The sequence below is a fragment of the Pelodiscus sinensis genome, chromosome 7 (genome assembly GCF_052426305.1).
Source record: "Pelodiscus sinensis isolate ZL-2025 chromosome 7, ASM5242630v1, whole genome shotgun sequence".
In the NCBI taxonomy this organism is placed as follows: domain Eukaryota; kingdom Metazoa; phylum Chordata; order Testudines; family Trionychidae; genus Pelodiscus; species Pelodiscus sinensis.
In genome coordinates, this window is record NC_143058.1 from 22,822,735 (window position 1) to 22,842,685 (window position 19,951).

A 19,951-nucleotide genomic window follows, 5' to 3' on the forward strand; every position below is an offset into this window, starting at 1 on the left:
CTAGACCACAACTTGTCTGTGGAGGAAAAATCAGCACTATTTGCAGTAAATACTGCTATTGCCAGTTTATCAGACTAAGTATATGTGAAAAGCTTTGAATTTTCAGCACAACAATAAAATAAAATTGTTATACTATAATAAATTGAGAGCAACTCTAAAGCTACTAAAAGTTTATTATTACCTAGTTCTATAACACTGTTCAGGCGTTCAATTTTTGTGCATTAGTTGTGTGCAGTCAAAACAACATTTAATAGATTTCATTACTTCTGAACTCTTCTCTAGAAATCTACTGCTGGAGCAATATTAAATATATACCATAAGGACAAAATGAGAACCATAATACTAATGGCTTGAAACTTAGCAGAAGCACCATAGTAGAAAAAGTATTATTTCTTGTGGGGCTCAGATCTAAAGAAAGAAAAAAAATCCCAAACCAACTTCATCCCAAAATTGAATGAAGTTTCTAGTAGTTTTGCTTTTTAACATAAGGTGTTTAATCGACTTTTGACAGATTTGCTCTCTTCCTGGGGAAAATAAGAAATGGATTGGAAGACTGCAGTTGAAATGATTTGATACTTTCAAAATCTGTAGATATTTTCCACAATTCAAGTCTATATGATGCTGTAGGGGGACTGTAAAATAAGCTCCAATGCACAGAGAAAATTCATTTTGGAAACCAGCTTAAAGTAATTGGATATACCCATGAGAAAGAAATTTGGCTATGGTTTTAACACTTGGGGTCTTTATAAATTGTTATTGGAAGGTAGCCCTTAATCCATATAATCATTGTTAGTTGGGGTCTATTTGTGTTGAAGAAAAGAGTCAACAGTTTTATTTGAGGACTGAATTTTCTCTTTGGGTGTTCTATTTTAATTTTGTAGCTGCTAAGCCCTGCATCCGGGTGTGAGAGTGGTACTTTGGGAGAGAACTGAATGTGACTGATCCATGACATTATGACTCATAGTAATGCAATTATTAGCACGAAAAGTTTTATTATTTTGAAGACAAACACTTTTTTCAATTAGAGGCTCTTCCCTACAACTTTTAAATCATGTAAAATTAATGGAATGGCTTGCTGCTGAAAAAAATGTCCCTTCTCACATTCTGTGTACTTTTCAAATGTGGTGTGTGTGTGTTCCCCATTTTTATTTTTTGTAAAATGAGGATTAATTTTTTTTGGCTATAGTTTCTTTTGTTGGATCCCTGTTGCTAGTCTGCTCCTGAGTTTAGTATGTCTTTCCAATAACCAGCTCACATTTGAACCTTAAACAATAAACCTTCATTAAAGATAACTTGAAATGGAACTACTGTCTGAGGCTATGTCTAGACTGCAAGCCTCTTTCGAAAGAGGCTTTTTCAAAAGTATCTCTCAAAAAAGCCTCTTTAGAAATGAGCGTCTAGACTGCAAGCAGTACTTTCGAAAAAGCAAGCTGCTTTTTCGAAAGAAAGCAGTGAGTGAGTCTGGATGCTCTCTTTCTAAAAAGCCCTGTTGGCATTCAAGAACGCCTTTTTTTGAAAGAGCACTTTTGAAAAAAGGTGTTCTTCCTCATGAAATGAGGTTTACCGCCGTCGGAAGAAAAGACACATTCTTTCGATTTAATTCGAAAGAACGCGGCTGCAGTCTAGACGCAGGTGAAGTTTTTTTGAAAAAAGGCTACTTTTTTCGAAAAAAACCCTGAGTCTGGATACAGCCTGAGATAGGGAACTAAAGGCAAGATAGATATATGTATACTTATTTACATTCCAAATGAAACAAAGGGTGTGTCTAAACTACAGGGTTTTGTCAACAAAAGTGGACTTTTGTCGACAAAACTATACCTGCGTCTACACTACCGCTGAGTTCTGTCGACATAACGTCGACAGAACTCAGCAGTTTTGTCGACGCTGGTAAACCTCATTTTACGAGGCATAACATCTTTTGTTGACAGAGTTCTGTCGACAGAAGGTGTTATTGCATCTAGGGTTGTGTCTAGACTACAGGATTTTGTCGACAAAGCAGCTTAGCTCGTTCTCCTCTCTTCTTCATGTTATCCTCCGCACTTGAAACAGGCTACTACTACGCAATGCCTCTTTTCTCTTCTTCAAATCAATCCTGAAAGCTTGTTTCTGTCTGAGTGTTATCTGACCATATGCAAAATCATTACAATTAGTTTCCTTAAAAGAAATTGTCTCAAGACTGATTGCCTGTGATGGTTACCACAAACTTAGGTTGAATTTTCTGATTCTGAGACAAGTGCCATAAGAACCATGAGGGGAAGGAAAACCAAAACCAAACAAACTTTCCTATCAGTGAAGCCAGACCAGATAACAAAAAAGGAAACGTTTTTCATTATTGTACAAATTTTAGTCTAAAACAAAAAGCAGCGCTCTCGGGTAAAATGAGACAATCCAAAATCCAGTGAAATCAATAGAAGTGAAAAAGTCAAAAAAGGATCAAATCTTCCCTGTTTTATAACTTGTACAAAGTCACTGAAACTATGGGCCCATTCGGAGTATGTTTCAAAGCAGAATTCAGCTGGAGTGTTAAGAAAGGAGTTTCAGCCTGAACTCCAACTTTCCTTGCTCTGTGGTTCATGACACCTTAATTTAAATAAACACCTTTATAGGATTTTACTTTTCCTTATTTTAGTTAGCAATGTTTAAAAGTAGAAATGATAGCATCAAATTATAAAGAGGCCAAGCTTTCTTCAAATGACCCATTTTCTTTTATTTTTCCCTTTCCTCGTGGGATGAATGCCTGCATTAGAGTCAGACTAACTACCAATATTCATTTTGGAAAATTGTAATGTACAAGTTTGTTGGCTGATTAGTTCTCATGCTGTCTCTGGGAGAACACAGAAGCCCTCAAACATTTTTGTGCCTACATGATGTTCCACTCTGTGCCAATGGGGTAGGATATCTCTGAGGTAAATGTGTCTGTTGATGCCATCCAGCCATCATGGTTTAGATCTTCTGGAGGGTCTCTTCAGTTCTGCTGTCTTTGGGTGAAAATCAAATATGATTCTTACAAGGAAGTTGGTGAGCACTTGAAAAACGTTGGGCAACCATTTGAAAAAGTGGGATCTGGTTAACTAGAAAAGGGATCTCATCAATGAACTTGAATTTGTAATATTTAATATTTTTGATTATTTGATGATGTTTCATCTGAATGGGATCCAGTTCCTTTCAGTCTTGATGGTGAGGAGCCACGTTTCAATCCCATGTCAGAATACTGACCATCAAAGCATTATATTACTTAGCTTCTGGCTCATCTTTCTACTTATCAAGCTCTTTTATTAAAGACATTCTTCTTGAGCCTAATGATGCTTTTGCAGTGTAGTCTTCAGGTTCTTTCACAATCCTGTCTGTGATATTGACAACAAATCAGAGGTAGGTGAAATCACCAACAATTTTGAATGGGTTGTCACCCTACAGCTACAACTCAATAGCATGTTCAAAATCACTGACTAGATTATTTTTGCTTTTATCACAATTAATTTTCAGGCCAATTTTTGCTGCTGAGCTTTTCAGGGTTTCAAGTGTCACAACCAGCATGCCCACTGATTCAACAAGTAATATTCTGTTGTCAGCAAAATCAATGTCTGTGAGGTTCTTGTCATTGAGGTATATGCCTAAAATTCATTTACTTAGTGTCTGGTCAAGCCTATATTTCATGACAGTATTAGAGACTTCTGGACCTGCAACACATCCTGAGTAAACATCCAACCTAATGCAGAAGAAGGCAATTCCTTTCCTATTTACAAAAAGTCAACTTGAAGATCTATCATGCAGTAGGTTTTTTAAGTAGTACCCCCTATTTTCCCTTCAGTTTCTTTACAACTCTTTGGATTTTTTCAAAAGAAAATACATTTGATCATTTTTATTTCAGGGGCCAAAGAAATTTAGGGTGCATCTACAGGATGACTGAAATGTTCACTCCAGTTACATGATGATAATGATGATGGGAGATCACTTGTTGCTAAGTATGATCATATTCCATGGGAGTTGTAGACTCTCAGGTGGCTGATAATGACAATCTTTGAACCACAAGTTATTTTACAGTGAGGACAGACATTTCTTGGTACAGCAGGAGGCCGTTGACCACGACTAGAAGCCAATCTCCCCTTCCTCCTGCACCTCTTCTTCTCCTCAGCTTTTTGGTGGGCAAGTTCAAAATGAAGAGAGCCATTTTGAGTGATCTTATGTGAGTGTCTCCCAAGTATCAGTGTCAATGTTGCACTTCTTTAAGTTATCCTTTAGCAAGTCCTTATAACGTTGCCATTGTCCTCCCACATTATAGTATTCGCCTTTCAGCTGAGAAAACGGGACTTGTTTTGGGAGGCAATGGATGATCATGGTCTCAATACTGGTGGTCTCTGCCTCTTCCAGAACACTGATATTAGTGCACTTGTCTTCCCACTTGATCTTCAAGATCTTGTGGAAGCACCATTGGTGATACCTCACAAGGACTTTCAAGTGATATCTGTAGGTTGTCCAGGTTTTAAACCCATACAATAGCATTGGAAGAATGATGGCTTGATAGACAAGATGTTTGGTGTCTATTTGAATGTCATGATCTTCAAAAACCCTGTGCCACAAATGAGCAAAGGCTGCCCTGGCACAGCTCAGACAATGCTGGATTTCTACATCAATATCTGCCTGGGATGAAAGATAACTTCCAAGGTAGAGAAAATGATTGACATTCTCCAGTGCCTCTCCATTGATTTTAATAATGGGGCAAATGGTACCTCATTTGGAGAGGGCTTATGGAGCATTTTGGTCTTCTTGGTGTTGAGGGTGAGACCAAGACATGCATAAGCATCAGCAAATATGTTCAGAATAGCTTGAAGATGTTTCTCAGAGTGGGCAAAAACTGCATTGTTATCAGCATAACAAAGTTCCATGATAGATGTGATGGAAATATTTCTCTTAGCTTTCAGCCTGCTATGCCTAAACAGCTTTCCATCCCTTCTGTAGATTATTTCAATGCCAGCTGGGGACTTCCCAGAAATTAGGTTGAAAATTATAGCAATAAAAACCCAGAACACGGTTGGGGAGATGATACAGCCTTGTTGGACTCTTGTTTGTAACTTGCACTCCACTAATGTACTGATTAGAAGATCAGAACTGAAATAAACCACACTGAATGAATCATTTTCTTGTCAGTGAGTATGTGCAAGTGTTCATACAAAGAGGTGACATCATTCCTGGCAGAAGCACCCTCAAGTAACATGGCTGTGGTTTCCATAAAAGCTCAGCAGTCAGCATGAATCATTTTATTACAAGCTCCATTTAGTTTATGATAAGTGACCATATCACCTCTCAAATGAGCCATGCTCATCTGATCATGAGGCTGTTTAATTTTGTTTAAGTTACTGGTGGGGACTAAGGACTTCTTGGCTCTTACTTTGGGCCCAATGACAATCATGGCAGTATTGATTATCTGGGATCTGAAGTTCTATTAGATGAATTCAGTGTCAATATACTCTGGCAGGGTCTTAAACCTGTTTGAAATTTCAACTGCATAGCAGTTTTAAATACTACAGATTTTTTAGGTTGGATAATCCAAATTTTGGTAACCCAATCATTGCTTTGCCTGAGCTTTTTAATCTAAGTTTCAGAAACTAATTAGTGGTCTGTGTTACTGAGCTCAACAGACCAATAAATTCTGCAGTTACTGATGGATGATTTCCAGCCACAAGAGATTATAGTGTAATTAATCTTCTTTGTTTGGCCATCATTACTCGACAAAGTAAATCGGTGAATTCACTTCTCATTTAATTTACAGGAAAGTAGGTCAGGTATTTTCAATACATTACTCCTAAATTACCAAAATTTATTTTCTCTTCCATTCTAAAGGGCAAATTCTACCTCTTTCGACATGCCTGTGTAAGATCTCAGACACAGCGGAACTAATTCAGTTATACTACCCAAGAAGAAGAGAATGATGTAAAAAAGCCATAATTGTATATCACTGAGGCATTATTTCATGGATGCTTTGCACATGCAATCTACAGGCTAGGGAGTAACAATGATGAATAATTGGCGGGAGCTACTATAGTGATTATCCTCCTTAGTTCCCATGGATGATGATGACTCAGACTTGGTATTAGTGACAGGATTTTGGCCACAGGGTCCAATCATGCTTTCACTGATATCAAATGGACTTTTGCTATTGTCTTTACAGGAATTGAAGAGGTGCTGACATTTATTTAACTTCAGGTGAAATAGTATCTTAAGATACAATTGCATTGATATGGGATTGCTTCCCAGTGAGTTAAAATTCAGCCCAACAAAGTGCATTGCAATTAATAGCGTCTATTTATTCAACATTGTTTACTGTTCACTGAATTACTGAAAGTTATGGATCCAATTTCTGTGTATTGTGATCTGTAAATCCCTTCCAAGGAAATCATATCTATCCCAGTGCTGCACTGCCAGACTTGAAATCAGCAAGGTTGCTCGAATTGGTTTGCCTAATATAAAAGAGAAGGGAGAGCATTTTCTAGCAAATCTTTTCCCTTTTATATGCTGTTTTCTATTCCCCTTTATGCAAAGGTAACCCACCCCTGCAGCCATTCCAGATAGGCTACAAAGGTCCATATGTCTGAATGGACATTGGTAGAGAGCTGAGATTGTGAGGCTGGGATTTGGATTTCAGGTACAGTTATGCAAAGACAGTTTTGATCCACATTGTGTCTGCTTAATAGTGAATAGTATGAAATGTGGTGGGGATAAAGAGTAAAGAAAAATGTTGCTGCTTTAATAGAACTTGCTTAATAATTTCTATTTGCTGGGTTTCCATTCCATATCTATGGTACTTAGAATCCTGGAGGGGTGAGGTTTTTCTATCTAAATAAATGCAAGAATACAAATAAAATGAACAGAATAAACATGATTGACCCTCCTGACTGCTATTCAGGTGACACTACAAGGAAGTGAAAGTTAAATTGGTTGAGTGTAAAACAGAGCATCCAGTTCTAGGTAACAATCACTTCAAATTTCCCTTTAAGCCACTTTGGCACTGTAGGAATTCAGGACTACTCCAGACACAGAAATGACTCTAATTTTCCAAAGCCTTCCAAGAGCCACTCCACAGCCTCGAGAAGCTCAGAGCATCCAGAAGTGTTGTGTGCACAGAAACTCCTACTATCCCACCCCACTCTCTGCAGAAAGCTGCTCACACATGTCCTAGGCTGTGCCAATGCAGGAGGAATTCTTCCTGGCACTGTTCCATCCCTTATATGCCACAAGAGTGAAATAGACGGGCAGGATGGAAAAGCAAATCTGTCCCATTGTAATTATACATCTGTTCTATTGTAACTAGGATTGAATCTGGTGTGGAAGAAGGAGAGCTCAGAAGGAGCAAGAGGGTTGAGAACAGGATAAATGTATCTAGAACTGAGGACTTTGTATAGTATCATGCCATCAGTCCTTCTGTTTATACCTTGTTTCCATCCAAGTCAGTTACAAGGAACTAAGTAGTCAGCTTACCACCAGAAAACTTCTCAATTAACATCAGTGGTTACCTAACCAAATGGGTCTAAGAGGCAGTATATATATTTTTGTAGTCACATACAAATTTTCCTTCCCCAAAATAACTAGAACAACTTTTGGCCTCTGTGCACAGCTGCAGTGACTGCAGGACTCTTAATTGCTGTGCAACAGGTACTTCCATACCAGAGAACATATGTTCTCCTGCCAGTTCTTCTGTTGAAACTGGCAAAGGTCAGCTGCTTTATTTTGTCTGGGTGTGGAAGGAATCCACAAGCGGAAAAGTTTGCTGTGTACATCATAACATCTATCTACCCTCACTCTTGTTATCCCTTCTTCTTGATTAGTATCTTTTTTATTCTAAGTGATTCTGAAAGTCTTTAATTTAGCCAAGCTGTATTTTAGCTAATTAATGAGACACTAGTTCAGCACTTTAAAGTCTGTCTTTCCTAATTGAGAGATAACTCACTAAAATAACAATAATTATCATTTAGGATGGGCAATATTTGGTTTGTCTTATATACTTATATTTAATTTACTATGACCAAGGTGGCAAGGGATAGATTAGGGATGGAAATAATTCAGTTGGTTAACAGATAGGAGGCAATATTTTAGATATTCTATAAAGGGAAATTAAATAGCTAGTGGCCAAGAACTTGACTCTCTAGTGATTTTCAACTTCCATTGTGATTTAGTAACATTTTACACACACTTTACCCCAGTATAAATGAATAAAATAGGGTAGAAGGCATAGAAGTATCAATCCCTTACCCCTTGTCCACAGTAGGGGATAAATTCAAATTAAGATACACAACTTCAGTTATATTAATTGTGTAGCTAAAATCAAAGTATCTTAACTCAAATTTTGGCGCTGTCCACACTGTAGGAAATCAAAGGGAACACACTCTCCCTTTGATTTCCCTTACTCTTACCAGCATCAATGGAAGTGCCCTCTCAGTTCAAATTAGTGTGTCTTCACTAGCCCTGCTAATTCAAACCCTGGAAGATCAACTGTGGTTGCTTTAATCTTATCTGTAGTGTAGACATGGCCTAACAGAGCTCAGTTAGGACAGAATCACAAAATACTGGAACAGGAAGGGACTTCAGGAGGTCATCAAGTTCAGTCCTTTGCACTCACAGCAGAACCAAGCACCTTTCAGGTGTTTGTCTAACCTGCTCTTAAATGTCTCCAATTATGGAGATTCCACAGCTTCCCTAGGCAATTTATTCTAGTGCTTAGCCATCCTGACATTTCAATTTTTTTTCCTAATGTCCTTTCACCTCTACCACAAGCAAAGTCCCAAAATTGTCAAAATCATGTAAATTCTTGGAAAGGAAGGGGCTAAGCTATTTAGACTTGTACAGGGGAGCTCCACAGCTCCAGAAGAAATCCACTGAATGGGATTACATGGTACAGAATTTGAGCTCAGTCATGGCCCACTCCACGAGATGATACAGGATTTTGTGAAAGTGGAAGAAGAACATCATGTAGTCAGTGCTTCATTAAACTGCAAATATCCACTGGCCACAAACTAACCATGTTTGTGCATGTCCACGGCAGTTACTACAGTCAGCACACTAGCTGTATAAATGCCCTATGCATTACACTTCAGTCTATGTAAATTCAGCCATCTGGGAGGAAGGAGAGATTTCATTCCTTTACCCATATAGGATTGCCTTCTGCAAAGCCTATAGATCTTGAGCTGAGAATTTTACTCTTCAAAATGAGGCAAGTCCAATGAGGTACTAACAGGAACACTTTTATTAAATTTCTACCACCTAACAAAGGAAAATTGGAACAGTTTCCCTGCTTCTGAAGGAATTTAATACTTCCCTAGAAATTGCTTAATTATTCCAGAGATGACGACACATCCCTAAGGCTCATAACACATCTGAAGAACTCTTTTTAAAAAAAAAGTGCAACAGATAGCACCGAAGTCAGTTTAAAACAAAATATAAAAAAAATTGCTCAAGGGAGAATATCCTTGATTGCACCCATTTCAAATTGTTCATTAGACAGTTTAAATATAATGGATATATTTTTTTCCAGGAACAGAGTGTAAACATTTTTATAATGTTTAATATACATTTATTTCCTATTGGCTGTGTCTAGACTGCATCCCTTTTTCGTAAAAGAGATGTAAATTAGACATATCGCAATTGCGAATGAAGCGGGGATTTAAATCCCCCCGCTTCATTAGCATAAACATGACTGCCACTTTTTTCCAGCTCGGAGCTTTGCCGGAAAAAAGCGCCAGTCTAGACGCGGATCTTTTGGAAAATAAAGCCTTTTACGAAAGATCCCTTATCCTCATTTTAAGAGGGATAAGGGATCTTTCGGAAAAGGCTTTATTTTCCAAAACATCCGCATCTAGACTGGTGCTTTCTTCCGGCAAAGCTCCAAGCTGGAAAAAAGCGGCAGCCATTTTTATGCTAATGAAGTGGGGGGGATTTAAATCCCCGCTTCATTCGCAATTGCAATATGTCTAATTTGCATCCCTTTTACAAAAAAGGGATGCAGTCTAGACATAGCCATAGTGTTTAATAGCATGTTTATTTGAATCTATTCCTTATCAATTTACATTAAATTAATATAAGGCATAAGTGTACTGAAATAAGAATGTTCACACAAGGAGTTTGCATTGATTTCACCAAATTAATTTCTAAACCACTTTAGTTAAAGGAGCAAAATTTTCTCATATAGAATAGGCTTTTAATGAAGAGGAAAAACAAGATCAATAGATTTCCCCAGTCCCTAACTATTCCTTGCATTGTGCAAACACTGGCATACCATATATACTAAAGTTCAAAGGAATGATGTTCATTGTAATCTTTTGTTGAAATGTTGCCATAACATTGCTGATTAGACCTAATTCCCCTCATATTGCCAGCTTGTGATGTTTTCATCACAAGTTTTACAATATTTAGTATTTTTTTACTAAATGTTAAACTCAAATTATGTGAGAATTCCAGCTTTCATATTAAAAAAAAAAAGTTTCTAGCCCTGTCTTGTTGCAAAGAAAAACTTAAATTGTGATGCCTAAAGTCTAAAAACCTGAAAAATCAAACAAAAAAGAAACAACCTTTTCACTGTGTCCACACTGGCACTCTAGTGCACTATACAGTGCGCAGCAAACTCTGTGCTTCTCGCCAAGGCAGTTTACCTAGAGTAGACATTGTGAAAGTTACAGAGCTGGGGGCTGATTTACTGTGCAGTAACTTGCCAGTGTAAAGGTAGCTTTTATTGTTACGTAGAAAGGTGTTAATGACTGATACCAATGTGTCTTGGATCCAAAGGCAATCACAGCTCCTATTGTAGATGATGGGCATGGCCACACTCTCCCTTTTAGGCTCAACAGAAGGTGTAATAAAGCCCCATTTACAGAGTCAAAAACATCTACAGATATCTAAGGCAATGGGCTGAATTTGCATGTTTTCAGCTGTGTGACCAGAGTCTGTTGCAATTGCAGCCATCAATGTAAATGACAGACAATGTCTTATGTAACCAAAAAGCCCAGTCTGAGATCTGCATGATCTTTGGCAGTTGTCACAGAAGTATGTGCCTTGGTTGGGAGCTGCTTGCATCCTATGGATTTTTTCACTTCAGGCTGTAGGACCCAGCTCCTGTCATGAACTTTCTCATCCTGAAAGATAGAATCGGAATCGGATAGAATCACAAAAGCCAGCATCGGAAGCTGCTTAAGTTAGCCAATAGGAAATGTCATGGAGAGTGTTTATGTCCAAATTCTACCCCTTTAGTTAGGTGCCTAACTCAGGTCAACACTTTTTCACAAAAATGGAGGAGTAGAACGGAGGTGCTGCTACCCTTGTCCCCTAATACTCAATAGGTCAGGAGCTAGATCATTCACCTGAGACATGAGACACCGGTGTTCAAATTCCTACTCTGCATAATCTGTAGTAGGGAGTTAAACCCTCATCTCCTACCATGCAGATGAGTGCACTAACCACCCCAGCACAACAGAGTTTTAGGGCAAGAACTGATCCAATAGGTGTGCTGGTAAACAGCCCCTGAAAATGCCTACTGCATTGGGCCCCACAAGTGGAACACCTAGTTTGAGAATCTCTTCAGAGTTCTTATGTAATTGAGGTGTTAGGCACCGAACACCTTGATAACATAGGAACTTAAAAGGTTTTGCACATGCCCACTGGTAAGAATGCAGCTACCCTGGAGATTCTGCTGATGGAAACTTCAGCATCCAAGAATTATGGACACCAATGGAGTTAGTCAACAGCTGAGCAGGATTCTGAAGATATAAATTTCAGACATGTAAATATAAATTGGTAGGTACCTAAAACCTTTTGTAAATGCATTATAGAGCTCACTGGAGTGGATCACTTGGGCATTTTTGAGCAAGAAACTCCCACTTGGTGTTTTCTGTTTCCACTGTTTCCCTAAAGGGAAACCGAACATTGCATTTTTATAAATAAATAATATTAAAACAGTATTCTACCTGACACACGCCACTAATTTCTCATCCAAATAGAAACAGCTGTGCAATGCCCAGAATTCTGGGTAACCACTCAGGACAAAGTGCAACTTTTTTTAAAATTTGTGACTGGCAAGCCGATTCCATAGTTTTAGGCTTTGTTAAACCCACTGGAACACTCAGTCACAAGTTAAGCTGCAAGTTATCAATGGTTTACAGTAAAGAAAAAAAAGCATGTTCTCACAAGGATCTTCCAAGGCCTGGTTTTATTTAGTATCTTCATAAATGGTTTAGATAATGGTGTAGAGAGCACACCTATAATTTTTGTGGACCACAGCAATCTGGGTGGGATTGCAAGTGCTTTAGAGATCAGGATTAGACCTCAAAATGAAGAAATGCATGGAGAAATGCAAACAACTATACATAGGATGGAATAATCAATCACACTAAATGGGAAATGATTGCTTGGGAAGGAGTACTGCAAAAAGATGTGGGGGTTATAGTGGATCACCCCTTAAATACAAATCAACAATGTAATACTGTTGTAAAAACAGCAAACATCATACTGGGATATGAGAGTAGGACTGTGTGTTGCTTACAAACAAGACATAATTATTCCATCTTGCTGAGCTCTGTTAAGGGCTCAGTAGGAGTAGTGTGTCCAATACAGGATACAGCACTTCAGATATTTGTGAAAAAATTGGAGAAAACCTAGAGGAGAGAACCAAAAAGGTATAAGGTCTAGAAAATATGATCTATGATGAAAGATTGAAAAATGGGTTTGTTCAATCTAGAGAAGAGAAGGGTTCAACACTGGACCCAATCACTTCTAGAGGCTGTGGAATCTCTGACACAGAAGGTTTTTAAGTACAGGTTAAACACACACCTATTAAGAATGATCAAGGTAATACTTAGCCTTTCGTCAGGACAGGGCACTGAGCAAGATGACCTATCAGGGACCCTTCCACTCCTATTTTTTGAATAATATTATGATGTATTGTGTCCTGACTCATGATTTTTGAATGGCTATGATTTGCAATACTGCTGACTGCTGTGCTTACATGATACATTCCTCATGCTTAGCATAGTCCATCAGTGGCATCTGATAAGAAGCTCTAGTTTCTCTTGGACCTCTTTTAATCAATCAATCAATCAATCAATCAATCAAGTGATCTAATGTTTTCTTGTTTGTTAATTCCTCCTATCTAATTTTTCCTTTCAGATTTAAATTCTCTGCTGATTTAAATTAATCTTGGACTGAGTTAACACAAGCCTGAATGTTTTGTATATATTATTGAGGACAAAAAGTTACTTTGCTAGTCAGTTATTGTTATAAATTCATCTATCAACAGCTGATGAACAGTAGAGTTGTATTCAATAAAAAGCTTTAGCTAGCTTCCCCAATTTGGAGAGGATTAAGAAATATTGGGATCACGGTCAATGAAATTCACTTAATTGCCATCACTTGACATAAGGCCTTTGTACATACAGAGCTGGTCTAGAGATGTACTATGGGTGGTATATTTAAGCAAGGAAATAAAAGAAAGCTCTTAGGATAAGTTTCTGGGGTGATTTTATTCCCCAGAAATAACTCTGTGAATGCTAATCCATGAGAACCTCAACATCTCTGCTACTGGCCACTTCTGGAAACATTTTCTATAGTGAATATAGCTGATAACACTGAATGCCAATCAAATTTATGATAGTCACATTTATAATTTGGACTAAAACTAAAGGTTGATAGAGTTGTAATCTAGTAGTCTTTAATAATTTAGTAAGGATTATTGTAATCTCTGGGTAAAAATGTCATTTCTCCTTTGTTTATTTATCCCTCCACCCTATCTGGTCCTCTTGAAAGAGTTTTTTTATAACTACTAAATATATTATATATATTGATATTGATATCAGATTTTAAATGATAAACAAGAGGTTTTTTTATTAAGAAATGAAAGCAGTGAAAAGATCATTAGTGGGGAGGATATGTTGTAGAAACTCCACAGCAAGAGAACTACTAATGGAGTTTGATTTTCCTAATGAGACTACCTCCACGCAGGTTCAGGGGTCTCTGGTAGTGGATTACATTGCAAGGGTTTAAACTCTATGGACTCAATCCAAAGACTGTTGAAGTAATTAGGATACTTTCTATTGAATTCAGTGGTCTTTACATCATGTATTTTGTGTGTTATTTAACCTATGATGTATATGGAATAACACAGACATTAATGTGATGATGGTTTGTAAATAACTTTGCTGAAAGATGTTGAACAGTATAAATGCAAAATGTTATTGTTAAAAGTGAAGGTCATTGATATTTAAAATATTGGGCAATTTAATTATGGGCTTTCCATCACAAAAAAAATCTTTTGCATTTCTCTCTAAAAGCATCCAATTTTTCCTAAATCTGAGTGTTTCCTTGAACCTGACAAAGGACCTTGACAATGGTGCTTTGTATTTGATAAAACATAAGTTATAGATATGCAATAAAACCTTATCCAAAAGATGTCATTATTTAGAACAGTATAATAGAACTAAAGTAAACATATGGCCTGATTACATAGTTCACTGAAGACTTCTCTCCAGTATGTTTAGCTTTGTGACTTCATTATCTTCAGCCAAATACATTTCAGCTTGAAGAAAATATGAATGACAAGACTTGTGAGTTCTCAGAGGGGGTGGGGTGGAAGCCCTCCTGTACTGATTAAGAGGCATTCTCAAAACATCTAGCTGATTTATCTTCCTATTCATAAAAAAGTAGTATACATTTACTTTTAAAAGCATTTAATTCAACTAAAGCATGTCTTATTTCACAGTAGCACAGAAGTGCATTTTGAACACTGTTAATGTTTTGATTCGTATTGTTGTTTCCCATGAGGTCTCAAATAAGATTTTGTGCTTTTTAAGCAGAGCTGACTTAAATTTTTTACTGGAAAATTATCCATCAGAAAATAAGATTTGTTCAAAATTACATTTTTTCATACAAATATGCAATTAGATCTTTTTGAATGAGAAATTTCTAAATGAAATCATTTAAAACTGAATTTATTTCAAATTTAATTATTTTAAATGTTGATATTTTAAAAATTCTTCACATATCTCCACTTTTTCTTTTGTTCTTTACATACTGAGCATAATATAATGATTAATATCCAGAGCTTACTTGCTTGCTTTCACTCTTTTTATTTGACTAAGTTTTTAAAACTTGTCCAACTTTGGAAAATTTAATAAACTAACTCAGTCACTTGGTACTTATTCTATAATTGGAAAGGTTTTGAAACTTAGAATAAAAAGGGAAAGAAAGAACAGTGGGGATTAAGGAAAAAAGACAAAAAAGGAGAGGAAAATTATCATTTGATAACCAAATAAAAATATCTCTAGTCGAATCAAAATGATTTTTTCTACAAAACAAAGATATCAAATGACAAATTGTATTCAAATTTCTCATGGAAAGAAAAATGGATTTTTCAACTGGCTCTACTTTTAAGAAATAATAGATTCTTAGCAATACAAAGTAACAATTCCAAAGGTGGTCTGATATTAAAATGCTAAATTCTTTAATGTTTATTCAGACTAATTCAGTAACTTTAATAAGTACACTCAAATTAAAATTAGAACACCCATAAAATATATTAATTATTTATTTGCATTTTCCTCTTTTATTTATTAAGTGTAGTAATTTCAAATATTCAGTATTAATAGAATATTTAAAATGCAAATGTATTAATATTTGACTCAAATTCTTGCTAATGGAATTTAGGTAAGTGTATTAATATGCTTTTCATTTAAAAAGACAGTATATTAGAGTAAAACTCTCTATGATACTTGAGCCAACACTTCCTTATATAGGACAAAACTTCCACAGATGTCAATGGGTGTTATTTATAAAAAAGGGGCATGAGACTGGAACTATGATGAGTGTCTATATTTCCAATATACCACATACTGCCAAAGCTATGCAAGTATGAGAAACAGAAAATGAGAAAGCTCACTCTCTCTCAAGCCCCTTCTCCCCCATGAATGTGTGTGTAAAATATGGGAAAATGCATTGATCTGGTGCTCAGATCGTACACTAAGAGATGCTGCTAGAAACCTAGACAGACACATCCACAATTATTTTAAAAAATCCTTACATTTATGACTTTATGTTTAGGATGCTCTAATGAAATACTGAATTGTTCTTTTTGGATCAGTAACTAAGGGTGAAATAGAACAGCATGTAGAACAGCAGACCGTTTTACAGTATTTTATCTAATTAAATAATACTGTGTTTTGCTGAGATATATTTTTCTACTATAGAAGTAAGATTTCTACTTTATAAAGGAGTTGTCTTGTTTTAGACATGTACTAAAACACCAAAACCTTTAGGGAGAGTTTGCTCTAAAGCTCTCCTCTGAACTAGCTTTCTAATTGTATTCCATACATATTCTAATGTCTCAAATATTTGGCTACTCCTCGGCAGTTTTGATTTATTTTATTTTATCGCAGGAGTATTCATTCAATTTTTATTATCCAGTATTCATACCCTGCTATCTAGACTATTCTTAGGAAATATATGCTTTAAACTTTATTTTTTCTCATTAATTTTCCCCATTTTTAAAGTTCATATCTTTTGCATATTAGACTTTTTAGTTTAATTTACTCTGTACTTGTTTTTAATCTCTTACACAGTGTAAGCCTCTATGGTTTGCTTTCATGACAGCAAAAGGTAACCTAATTGATAGAATTCAATTGCTAGATTGAAATAATGCAGCTGGTTGTTATCTTATATTCTTTGGTCTTTTTATTATCTTTATCTATTGTATCATAAAAATGTGACAAAAATACAATGATCTCTGGTTTTTCACCTAGGCCCATAACTTTGCCATGGTAGATATATCAGGGTGAAAGAGAAATGGAAATGTGAGCTGAGATTCATAATTTTTTATTCCACCAAGGGTAATCCAAGACAAAGTTCAATAAAGAAACAGAATGAGTCAAATTTCAAAATAGTGCAATATGCGAACAAGACAGACATGACCTATTTGACAGTGCATGAACAGAGAAACCTGGTGAGAAACCTGGTCAAGAGGAATAATTTATCTTGTTCACTCAGCCACTTAGATGGACAAATTCTCTCAATCTTGTATGGTCCACGTAAGGGCCAGGTTGAATTGCAGCCCCACTTTTCTACTAAGGGCTGCTCTAGCCTGTTCACCTGAATACCCATTGCGGATGAGGAGGATTGTGGAAAAGGCAGAACCATGACTCTATAAGATTGATCAGCCACGTCAGGAAAATAAACTGCCTAAATGCCACAATCTAGTCCTTAATAATAAAAACGTTGCTCAGAGACTGGATATATTTTAACAAGAAACAAATCAATTATATATTCAAATTTCTAATAAACACAATTTAACTTAACTACACCTGGCTGACTAAAGCAGAAATGAAGTCACTGTTAGTTACACACAATGATATATCAATCTTTTTTATACAATTGGGAAGAAAATACAGATTTTTGTTTAATGACACTGTCAAAACAAATAAGAGCCCATTTGAAAAAGTCACGAAAACATTTTAACCTGGGAGACAGACAAGCCAAAATACAGGACTGCTGTTCAATGGAAACAGGCTTGAGTTTCAAGATTCAGAGCTAGATTCAAATTTTCCTAAAGCTATGTCTATATTGCAAGGTTTTTGTGCAAAAACTGCTGGTTTCAAGCAAAACCCAGCACAGCGTCACCTCACGCGCGTTTTTGTGCAAAAAACCCCACAAAGTAAATTGACAGGACAGAGGGCTTTTGCCGGTATTCCTCATTTCCCCTGAGGAATAACTCCTTTTTGCACTACAGCTCTTGCACTGCAGCTCTTGTGCCAAAAGGCATGTGTGGATGCTCCACAGGGGTTTCTTGTGCAAAAAGAGTTTTTCAGAAAAAGCACAGGTGCTCTGATTAAAGGCATTTTGTTAAGGGCAATCAGAGCTTTCTTGTGCAAGAGTGTCCATGAAGTGTGGATGTTCTCTTGCACAAAAGCACATTGCTTTTGCTATGCGCTTTTGTGCAAGAAGTTTTGTGGATGATCTCTTGTGTAAAAAGCTTCTTGTGCAAAAACCGTGCAATGTAGATAAAGCCTAAGAGCATTTGGATGTGATGGTTTATTTCGCCCCATTATAAGTTTTGATTCAAGCTCATTCTCTTGTAAAAGTTTAGAGAAATCCAAGAGTCATAAGCTCATCTCTGTTGTGTGGAATGGAGAGAAGCAATATGTAAGAAATTACTACAAACAGAGGCAAAAAATCCACTGTGGGTGAGAAATGAGATTAAGCAACATGCTACCAGCAGGACCTATGTTGCACTTAGGTGGCCGGAGAGCAGATCCATAAACAAATTATCTGTTCCTTCCCAAAACAGAGTATTCAAAATAGTAAATTCATTAGGCCAAATTCTGAAGGCAGAATCCTCCATTAATTCCCATCAGGATTTTGCTTGTTGGGTAAAATAATTCTGCTTGAGACAGAAGCAGCTATTTCTGCATGTCCTCAGAACTCTGTTGGAGGGATCGTTTTATTCAGGTACTTAGAGAAAACCCATGAAAGCATAGCAGGGCTGTTGAGAGGAGCCTGGGAGCCATGACTAGAGGTGTGCAAGTAAGGTCTGAGATTGTGGAGCCTTGGCTCAGAGTGGTTTTCAGGCCACTCTCCTTGTACCTTATTACACCCTGGCTATCTCAAGTTGCTAAGGGAATTGTGTGGCAAAACGTCCTTCCTAAACAAATAATTTTTTAAAAGTTTTCCCTTCCATACTTTTCATCCCAGGAGGAGTGCATACTGCTCTGCAAACCCAGCACACTTCACAGGAAAGCTATGATAATTAATATCTGTACAATGATCAAATGTGTTATTCAGAAGAATGCATCCACACATTCATCTTATTTGTGAATTAGCATTTCTAATTGTATTTAAAATTAACTTTGGCAACCATACACTGACACTTGCATAAATAGTTGGACTCTACTATTCTTTCAACAGAAGGCTGGTAATGATATGAAGATGCCTACTTCTTTCTGTGTGTGTGTTTGTATTTAAAAATAAAAAGAGGCAAATAAGTTTGTCAATTCCAGAATCACCCAATTCATGGATCCTGCTCCAATAAATGAATCTGTTTCTATGCATGCTGTTCTTACTGTGGTGGCTGGGAGCCAAAAATATTTAATAGCAATGGGACTGGGTGGGCAAAAGTGGTCTTACAGGCGAAGCCAAAAATGTCGACTCTCTCTATGGTATAAAACCATTTGGAAATTCACAGAGCATACATAATCCCTGAGTGTGAAACAGGGAAGAATTATTTAAAAAAATCAAGGGAAAATTTTTACACAAAACAACAGCTGATAAAGATGACCCAAAGGAAGGCAGAGAAAAGACTGAAGGGGGGTGTCACTTTCTTGATGTTATAATAAACCTGTTACCAGATAGAAACTTCATGGTATATATTATAATTCTATAATCAGCCTATAAAGGATACAGAGTGGTCTGGTTATTAAAAATACCATTGACTAGAATCAGTGTAAAGATTGCTATGAAAACTACACAAGTTTCTTTTCTACACTGTGTATAATGCAATGCATTTAGGGATTACTTATATTGTTTCTGGCTTCTCATACTATTCTTTCAGTAATGGATAATTACTATAAACAATGGCAGTTTTCCTTTGCAATTTGCAATTCATAATTTTAAACAACTTAGTGCACCAATGAATAGCAATAAACTACATATTTTCATAGGTGCACTGCATGAGCTTGGTTAAAATTCATGAAAACCAGTTTGGTGTGATTTTAACAAAATTATTCCTTTGAGAACGTCACCGGGTGACTTTTAATTAGTAATCTTGTAATGGAGTATTATGTGAACCCCATTAATGTCAAGGCAGGCAAATGGCGAGGCAGACAAATTTGAACCACTGGCAAGAATATCCCTTTCTCCTTAATTCATGAAAAACACGTACCTGCATAGAATCATAGAATAGAATCATAGAATAATAGGACTGGAAGGGACCTCA

At 36.6% G+C, this 19,951-nt stretch overlaps 1 protein-coding gene across 1 annotated transcript in view; it reads right to left on the reverse strand.

Moving 5' to 3' along the window:
- Positions 1–19,951, reverse strand: part of LRP1B (LDL receptor related protein 1B) — a 1,362,068-nt gene that overhangs the window by 755,196 nt on the left and 586,921 nt on the right. The gene's annotated exons all lie outside the window — the stretch shown is intronic.